Below are 10,000 nucleotides of genomic sequence, written 5' to 3'. Positions count from 1 at the left end.
AACAAATGAGGTTCATCAAGATCTTCTCTTTGAGACCTTTTTTTGATGTACCAAAAAAAAATACACTTAAATGGATAGTCTGATATTTCTTATTTCAGGTTCACAGCTTTCTCTTTTCTGGTTCAAATATTCATGTTTCATGGAGTGAGGTTTGCGCCATTTTTGATGATTTTTATGCACATGAACACACCTATGTGTCAGTGCGAGTGTGAAAGCGTGTGTGTGTGCCAGTGTGTGTGTGTGTGTTTGTGTGCAAATGTAAGTGTAAATATGTGTGAATATATGAATGTAATTGTGTATATTAATATATATATGTATGTATGTATATATGTATGTATATACGTACATATGTATCTACCTATATATATATGTACATATATACATATACACGTACACACACACATACATACGCACAGCTGCATGTATATATGTATATATTTATATATATATATATATATATACACACACGCACACACACACACATACAGACATAGACAATTATACATTTATGTCTCTATGTGTATTTGTGTGTGTATGTGTGTGTGTGCGTATGTACATATGTGTGTGTATATATTAGTATGTATCTTTGAATATATGTTCACACACACGCATTTATGTATTCCATATATGTTCCCTAATTATGCATCCAGGACTTCTTACTGCTCTGAGTAAGTATATCTTACATAAAAGCAATGTATTGGGAATATATACAGATGTATTAATCAACAGGAATAAAGAGAGAGAGAGTAATACGCGAAGATTACTGGTATCATATTTGATAACACTCGTGCAAATTAGAGCCAGAATCTATCTAGGAGTGACGAAATGTCTTAAAGCACAAATATATATATATTAAGTGTAAAAGCGCAGCAGTATAATTCGTTGTATTAAAATATCAAACACAAATAATTTCAAATTTTGGCACAGGGCCAGCAATTTTAGGGAAGGTTTAAGTCAATTACATCGCACTCAGTATTCAACTGGTACTTATTTTATCGAACCCGAAGAGATAAAAGGCAAAGTCGACCTCAACAGAATTTGAACTCAGAACGTGCAGACAGACGAAATGCCGCAAAGCTTGCCGTCTTAGAAGTAGCTATTATAATTACGCTTTCTACTACAGGTACAATGTCCCAAATTAGCGGGGAGGATCAAGTCGATTACGCTGACCCCTAGTGTTCAACTGGTACTGCTTTTATTGATCACATAAGGATGAAAGGCAAAGTGAATATCGGCGGAATTTTAACTCAGAAGGTATAGCCGATTAAAATGCCACTAAACGTTCCATCTGGTCTACTAACAATTCTTATTTCTTTATTACCCACAAGGACTAGACACAGAGGGGACAAACAAGGACAGACAAAGGGATTAAGTCGATTACATCGACCCCAATGCGTAACTAGTACTTAATTTATAGACGCCGAAAGGATGAAAGGCTAAGTCGACCTCGGTGGAATATGAACTCAGAACGTAACGGCAGACAAAATACCGCTAAGCATTTCGCTCGGCGTGCTAACGATTCTGCAAGCTCGCCGCCTTGATAGCTGTAATAATAATCCTTTCTACTGAAGGCACAAAGCCTGAGATTCTGGGGGAGGGGATTAATCGATCACGACCCCGAAAGGATGAAAGATAAAGCCCACCTCGGCGAAATTTGAACTCAGAACGTAAAGTCAGATGAAATGCCGCTAAGCACTTTGCCCGGCCTGCTAGCGATTCTGCCAGCTCGCCACCTTTTGCTGTAATAGTAATGAGAGGAGAAAATTTTGGAAAATATGATGGAAATATTTCTTCTTGGAACGTTTAGCAAAAGTATATGGTATTGGGTTGTCCGGGAAGTTCGTGCCGATTTTTAAAGGAAAGAAAAAGGTCAATAAATACTTGCCATTACATTTTTAATCAAATATGAACCATTTTGTTGCACAATGTGTCTCCATCTTTCCTTTAACTTGAAAATACCCTCTTCCCAGAATTGAGGTGGTTTCATGGCAAAGAATTCATCAAGGTATCTTTTTATGTCATCCAAGGAATTGAAAGTTTTACCATTAAGACTATTCTGCACAGACCTGAATAATCGGAAATCCGAAGGAGCAATATCTGGTGAATATGGAGGGTGGGGTAACACATCTCAGCCGACCTGCAGCAATTTTTGTCTGGTTCCCAAAGCATCAAGTGCCGAAAATGAACTTTCTTATCTTCCATTTTAAAGGATTACAGAATTAACACAGGTTATAGGAACATATACCTTCTTCCACGAAAAGATAGCTTTAACTGTGCTGTAATTAGAGGTGTAGTCAAATCCTATTTTATGGACTCAAAGATGTTCTAAAATAAGTCGAAAGGTAAGCTACTATAAATCGGCACGAACTTTCCGGACAACCCAATAACATTTTTAAATGTCTAAAATGAAATGAGTCGTGAAAGATAAAACAAGGTAAAAATGCCTGCATATATAATATACGTATATATGCAGGCATACCATTGATGTTTCAGTATCCTTGATTCCGAAACAATGTTGAATTAGCCGTTTTGCCGGACCCTCCACATGGTTCCGGGTTCAGTCCCACTGCGTAGCACCTTGGGCAAGTATCTCCAACTATAGCCTCGAACCGACTAAAGCTTGTGAGTGGATTTGGTAGACCGAAACTAAAACAAGCTTATCGTATACATGTGTGTGTGTGTGTATTTGAATCCCCTCTATCACCACTTCCCAACGGGTGCTAGTGTGTTTACGCCCCTATAACCAGCGGTTCGGCAAAAGAGAATAAGTACCATGCTTTAAGAAAAAAGTTCTGGGGTCGATATCTATTTCTTTACTACCCACAAGGGGCTAAACTCAGAGAGGACAAACGTATTAAGTCGATTACATCGACCTCAGTGCGTAACTGATACTTATTTAAGGATGAAAGGCAAAGTCGATCTCGGCGGAATTTGAACTCAGAACGTAGCGGCAGACAAAATACCTATTTCTTTATTACCCACAAGGGGCTAAACACAGAGGGGACAAACAAGGACAGACATAGGTATTAAGTCGATTACATCGACCCCAGTGCGTAACTGGTACTTAATTTATCGACCCCGAAAGGATGAAAGGCAAAGTCGACCTCGGCGGAATTTGAACTCAGAACGTAACGGCAGACAAAATACCGCTAAGCATTTGGCTCGACGTGCTAACGTTTCTGCTAGCATTTCGACTGACATGCTAACGATTCTGCCGGATCGCTGGCATCATGCACACGTACATATAAATTTTCCAAAACAATAGCAGCGGAGATGAAAATTGGTTCTGATAGAAATGAAACAGTGCCTCAACCAATAGTCTCTGTCCCTCAGAATTCAAATAACACGCTAGTCGAAGTTTCCTTTGGTTTCTTTGCAATTGATGAAATTTGTCTCGATCACCCAAACGTCTTACAGCATATTATGAAATCGACATAAATTTCTTCATTATTTTAAAAATTATTTTTACGAGATATCCTAACTGGCCCGATATGCAGTATTCCATTTGTAAAATAAGATCGTTATACCTCATGTGGAGAGTTAATAGTCCGAAAATTACTCACAGAAAAAGATAAAATCTGATCACTTTTACAAAAGCTACGGTTGTTAATTGCTGTGGTCTGCATCAACTTGGACAAGCCGTAGTTTCTACTGCGTGGTCGTTAGATCAACAAGAAATAGATGCCAACTTGTTTTTAACATATACCTACACTCTTGAAAAAGGAAGGTTATATCAGTTAAAGAGTTCGTCGATACGCTATTTTTGAAAACAACATAGATAGTCATGGGTGAAATGTCTTTGCCCATAGACTTATTTAGTTAAGGAAAGTTGAGGCTGATCTTCAATAGTAACTTAGAAAAAGGTGATTTCTGTCGTCACAAGTTAAGTGATTTGAACAAGATTACAAGTCAGTAACGAAGTTTGATAATACTTAGGTATACCTAGAACCGGTTCAATCAATAATATTGATTAATTTATCTCACCTACATAACTAAAACTATTCCTATAAGAAATTTAAGTCCGAGGCAAAATAGTAATTGATTCAATAACCATTTCTGGCTTGGCCCTTCATTGCAGGCGAAATGAACTTGCTAAAGTTTGAGTTATAACAAGAATTATAAAGATGATATTATGATTGAAATTTTGCCTTTAGTCTTCGTAGATATTAATAATAGTATCAATTTTTGGAACAAGGCCATCCAGTTTAGGCGAGAGAGGTAGTCGATCACATCGACTGCAGTGTTCAACTGACATTTATTTTATTGCCTCTGAATACCTGAATAGCAAATTCGATCTCAGTAGAATTTGAACTCGTATATAGATATAAATATTCAAAAATCATGTAATCGAAGTTATAATAAAGGTTGTGGTTCATATTGAGGTAAAAGTTCACCATATTCTACACCAAGTAAAAGGGTGTGTTTAAGTTTTGTAACCAGCGTAGACATTCTGTAGCCGAAAGCATAATGATTAATAATTGAGATCAAAGTTGACAGCTCTTTGTAAAGTAAGAGATTATATTTCACGATTAACGAAGGGGAAAATCTCACTGCATGGATTAAAGGATTATGCGTCGGTTAATGCCCGAGTTCATAGTCTGCTTTTGACGAAAGAATTAATTGTTAAAATGAATGTTTTACTAATATTCGTTTAGTTACTTCAATCTCCTTATTTTATAGAGTGTAATGTATTGTCATATCACTGCCTTCGTTCTCGCCTCTTCGGTCCGTTTAAGAGTTTCAAGAAGAAGGCTTATACAGCGGCGTGTAAATATTTATTGATCGTCATTGCTTTCTATTTGAAACAATCAAAAATCAGAGAGCGAAGTAACATAGGTGAACTAAATTTGATCGAGAACTGAAACTAGTTGGCGAACTTCTTTTGACAGGACGTTGTCGTCTGCTAAGTAATTCTTACCTTCGTTTCTTGAACGGTATTCATTGAAATATGCAGGATAAATATTTGTTTCAAATTTTGACTCAAGATCAGCAATTTCGGAGGAGGTGATAAGTTGATTGCATCGACCCTAATATTCAACTGGTACTCACTTTATAGACCACGAAAGGATGAAAGGCAAAGTCGACCTCGGCGGAATTTGAACTCAGAACGTGAAGACGGACAAAATACCGCTAAGCATTTCGTCCGGCGTGTTAACGATTCTGCCACCTCGCCGCTTTACGCAGGATAAATATTCTTTTCTACTATAGGCACAACGCCCGAAATGTTTGGGGAGGGTGCCATTCGATTATATCGACCCCAGTGCGTAACTGGTTACTTATTTAATCGAACCCGAAAGGATGAAAGGCAAAGTCGACCTCAGCGGAATTTGAACTCAGAACGTAGCGGCAGACAAAAGCGCCTATATTTGGCATCTTTAATCTTCAACCTTTAATCATCTTCAATCATTTTAATCCTCATAACTCTGATACTACAACTGGAAACTGTTTCATTCAAAGCGCCTATATTTTGTATCTTTAATCTTCAGTTTATCTTCGTTGTTAGTACTCTTCATCTATGCTGGCTACATCCTCACTTCTTCTCCAACACCGATATAAGGAAACATCTTATACTATTGGAAACAAATGCTGCAGTTTTTTTTTTAACCTCAGGTCAGATCTGATTTATTAGCAGTGTTCCATCTGTGACCATCGGAGTTTTTTGAATATCTAGGTTTACTATCTTGTCCAATGTTCAATCTCAAAACACAAAGACGGACGAAATACCACTAAGCATTTCGCCAACGATTCTACCAGCTCACTGCCTTAACAGCAACGAAAACAGCAGTAACAACAACAACGACAAAAATAATTCTTTCTACAAAGGCACAAGGCCTGAAATTTCGTGGGAGTGTGGGGACTAGTCGATTACATCGACCCCAGCATTTCACTGGTAATTTATCGACCCCGAAAGGATGAAATGCAAAGTTGGCCTTTGCAGAATTTGAACTCAGAACATAAAGACGGACGAAATGCGTCCAAGCATTTTGTACGACATGCTAACGATTCTACCTGCTCTCCGCCATCAACGATTATCATAATAATAACAACAACAATAACCTGAATGATGATAATTAATAAATAATAAATTTCGATGCCAAAATGATGGAAATTCATTAAGCGACCCTCTCTATGAAAATCATGTAAAACCAACTTAGTGAAACAACTAATAAACTAACCTCGATACAAATGGATGGTTGTATGAAAGCCTCTCTGACTGTGTAAACTGGAATCAGTTCTGTTCTGGCCTGCTCTCTCAGTCAGTTAACGATAAAGAATTTTTACTTGATGAAAATATCCCAAGCGAAACAACAAAAAAAAAAAAAACAAATTAAAATAATAGCAATAATAATGATAATAATAATAAAACTACATACACACACAAAATGGAACATAAAATTTTACCGTGTATCATTTTAGTCGTAATGAAATCATTAATATGTAGCATTACGTCTAAAGCTCTTTAGATCATTGGGTGAAATTGCACTGAACTATAATCATGAAACATGGACAATCAAAGCTAATAGTTAGAATTTATTCCTCCTTCCTTTGATATAATAAAGTGGCTTGAAAGAATATCTTATGATCAGCTATCTTTCGGAACGCTTAGAAATAATTGAAGAAGGAATGATAAGGTTCATTTGCGATATAGGTAGACGTAGTGAATTCTGATTTCATTGATTGCTCTCAAAACATGATAACCCCCAAAAAGTGCGGCAAATCAAACAGGCTCTAATAGTGGTATGTTAGCTACTGATGCCAAAACATATCCCTGTATGAAGCAGCCGCTGCTGCTGCTACTACTACAGCGACTATTGTTGTTGCTATTTAGCCCCAGGTCATCCCTGACTGAACAGACTTTATGCTAAAAAAACCGACTTGGTTATGGCTATTTTTTTTTATTAATTTTTTTTTTTTGTACACCAGCGAATACAGTGTTTATTGTCTCTTTCAGTTAAAAAAGGCGGCGAGCTGGCAGAAGCTTTAGCACGCCGGGCGAAATGCGTAGCCGTATTTCGTCTGCCGCTACGTTGTGAGTTCAAATTCCTCCGAGGTCGACTTTGCCTTTCATCCTTTCGGGGTCAATAAATTAAATACCAGTTACTCACTGGGGTAGATGTAATCGACTTTATCCCTTTGTCTGTCGTTGTTTGTCCCCTCTATGTTTAGTCCCTTGTGGGCAATAAAGAAATATCTTTCAGTTAAAAAACACAGGGTGAAAGATTTGATTGTTACTTCTAGCAGTTCAGGCAGCCACGAAGATGATTTTCGTAAGCTCGTGCCTATCTTCGTGTTAGCAGAAAGTGGCAGTAAATAAAAGTTACGTTAACATTGCTTAGTATTAATGCTGTATATTTATAAATTCTTAGTCAAATCAGTAAATTAAAGGCATGTGAACATCCTGTCTGAATATTCAATATCTTCATGGTCAAATTTTAATGCAGTGTTGGAGCTGCATGTGCTCTCTCTCGCTCTCTCTCTCTCTCTCTCTCTCTCTCTTCCACATATGTATGTATGTATTATATATACTATATATATATATATATATATATATATATATAGGTGTAGGAGTGGCTGTGTGGTAAGTGATAAGTGCTTTCTTACGAATCACATGGTTCCGGGTTCATACCCCCTGCGTGGCAACTTGGGCAAGTGTCTTCTATTATAGGCTCGGGCCGACCAAAGCCTTGTGAGTGGATTTGGTAGATGGAAACCGAAAGAAGCCTGCCGTATATATGTATATATATGTATATGTATGTGTATGTGTATATGTTTGTGTGTCTGTGTTTGTCCCCCATCATCGCTTGACAACCGATGCTGGTGTGTTTACGTCCCAGTAACTTGGCGGTTCGGCAAAAATGACCGATAGAATAAGTACTAGGCTTACAAAGAATAAGTCCTGGGGTCGATTTGCTCGACTAAAGGCGGTGCACCAGCATGGCCACAATCGAATGACTGAAACAAGTAAAAAAGTAAAGAGTATATATAGAATGCGGGTGGCTTATTAGCAATTTAACAACCTAAAGGCAAATTTATCGATGTTACTAAAGTAACAGAAGGTACAAGGCGGTACCAGCATTGCTAGAAATAAAAGTCAAAACGACTTATTAGCCACAAAAGTGCTTTTGTGAGGTCTATTTATGTGTGTGTGTGTGTGTGTGTGTGTGTATGTATTTTATATTTTTTACTTGTTTCAATCATTAGACTCCAGCCATGTTGGAGCACCGCTTGCAGAATTCTAGTCAAACTTATTGACCCCTAGTACTTTTTGTAAAGTCTGGTACTTATTCTATCATTTTCTTTTGCTGAACTGCTAGGTTACAGGGAGGTAAATACATCAACACCGGTTGTTAAACGGTGGTAACAAACACATAGGCAAACACACACACACATATGATGGGCTTCTTTCATTTTCTATCTACCAAATCCACTCACACGGCTTTGGTTAGCCCGAGATTATAGTAGTAGATACTTGCCCAAGGACTAGACTCGAAATCACGTAATTGGGAAGCAAGCTCCTTACTACACAGCCATGCCCGTTCTATGTATTACACCTGGCTGAGTACTCCGTTGGCAACAACTTTGATTGCTCCAGTTGATTCGATCAACGGAACAGCCTGTTCGTAAAATATCGTGCAAGTGGCTGAGTACTCTACTGATACGTGAACCCTTAACGTAATTCTAGGAATATTTAACGTGACACACCGAATGTGACAAAGCTCACCATTTCATATACAGGTACAATTCATTTATGCCAGGTGAGTGAACTGGAGCAACGGGAAATAGAGTGTGAAGAATACAGCGTACCGCCGGGAATCGAACTCACAATATTACAATCGTCAGGTGGCTACACTAACCACTAAGCCACGCGCCTAAGCTTTTAATAATTGTGGGATTATAAGCAATGCACCCGTTAAAAGTTAAAGACAGTGCTCAGTTACTGGTGAATTCCCAATACAGAGTTGAAACCAGACCAGTTCATCTCTACTTGAAACTAGTCCTGTTGATCCCTCTTTGAAACTATTCCAGTTGAACTCTCCTTGAAATTAGTCCTGTTGATTCCTCTTTGAAACTAGTCCTCTTGACCACTCTCTGAAACTAGTCCTGTTGATCCTTCTTTGAAGCTAATCCTGTTGATCCCTCCTTGAAACTAATCCTGTTGATCTTTCTTTGAAACTAGTCCTGTTGATCCCTCTTTGAAACTAGTCATGTTGACTCCTCTCTGAAACAAGTCCTGTTGATCCCTCTTTGAAACTAGTCCTTTTGATCCCTCCTTGAAACTAATCCTGTTGATCCCTCTTTGAAACTAGTCCTGCTGATCCCTCTTTGAAACTATTCCAGTTGATCCCTCTTTGAATGTAGTCCTTTTGATCCCTCTTTGAAACTAATTCTGTTGATCCCTCTCTGAAACTAATTCAGTTGATCTCTCTTTGAAACTAGTCCTGTTGATCCCTCTTTGAAACTAGTCCAGTTGATCCCTCTTTGAAACTAGTCCTGTTGATCCCTCTTTGAAACTAGTCCTGTTGATCCCTCCTTGAAACTAATCCTGTTGATCCCTCTTTGAAACTAGTCCTGCTGATCCCTCCTTGAAACTATTCCAGTTGATCTCTCTTTGAAGCTAATCCTGTTGATCCCTCTTTGAAACTAGTCCTGTTGATCCCTCTTTGAAACTAGTCCTGTTGATCCCTCCTTGAAACTAATCCTGTTGATCCCTCTTTGAAACTAATCCTGTTGATCCCTCTTTGAAACTAGTCCTGTTGATCCCTCCTTGAAACTAATCCTGTTGATCCCTCTTTGAAACTAGTCCTGCTGATCCCTCTTTGAAACTATTCCAGTTGATCTCTCTTTGAAGCTAATCCTGTTGATCCCTCTTTGAAACTAGTCCTGTTAATCCCTCTTTGAAACTAATCCAGTTGACCCCTCTTTGAAACTAGTCTTGTTGATCCCTCTTTGAAATTATTCCTTTCAATCCCTCTTTGAAGCTAATTCTTTTAATCCCTCT

This window comes from Octopus sinensis, linkage group LG16, assembly GCF_006345805.1.
Source record: "Octopus sinensis linkage group LG16, ASM634580v1, whole genome shotgun sequence".
Lineage (NCBI taxonomy): Eukaryota > Metazoa > Mollusca > Cephalopoda > Octopoda > Octopodidae > Octopus > Octopus sinensis.
The sequence above is the reverse complement of the archived record's forward strand: the minus strand, read 5'-3'. Positions refer to the sequence as shown.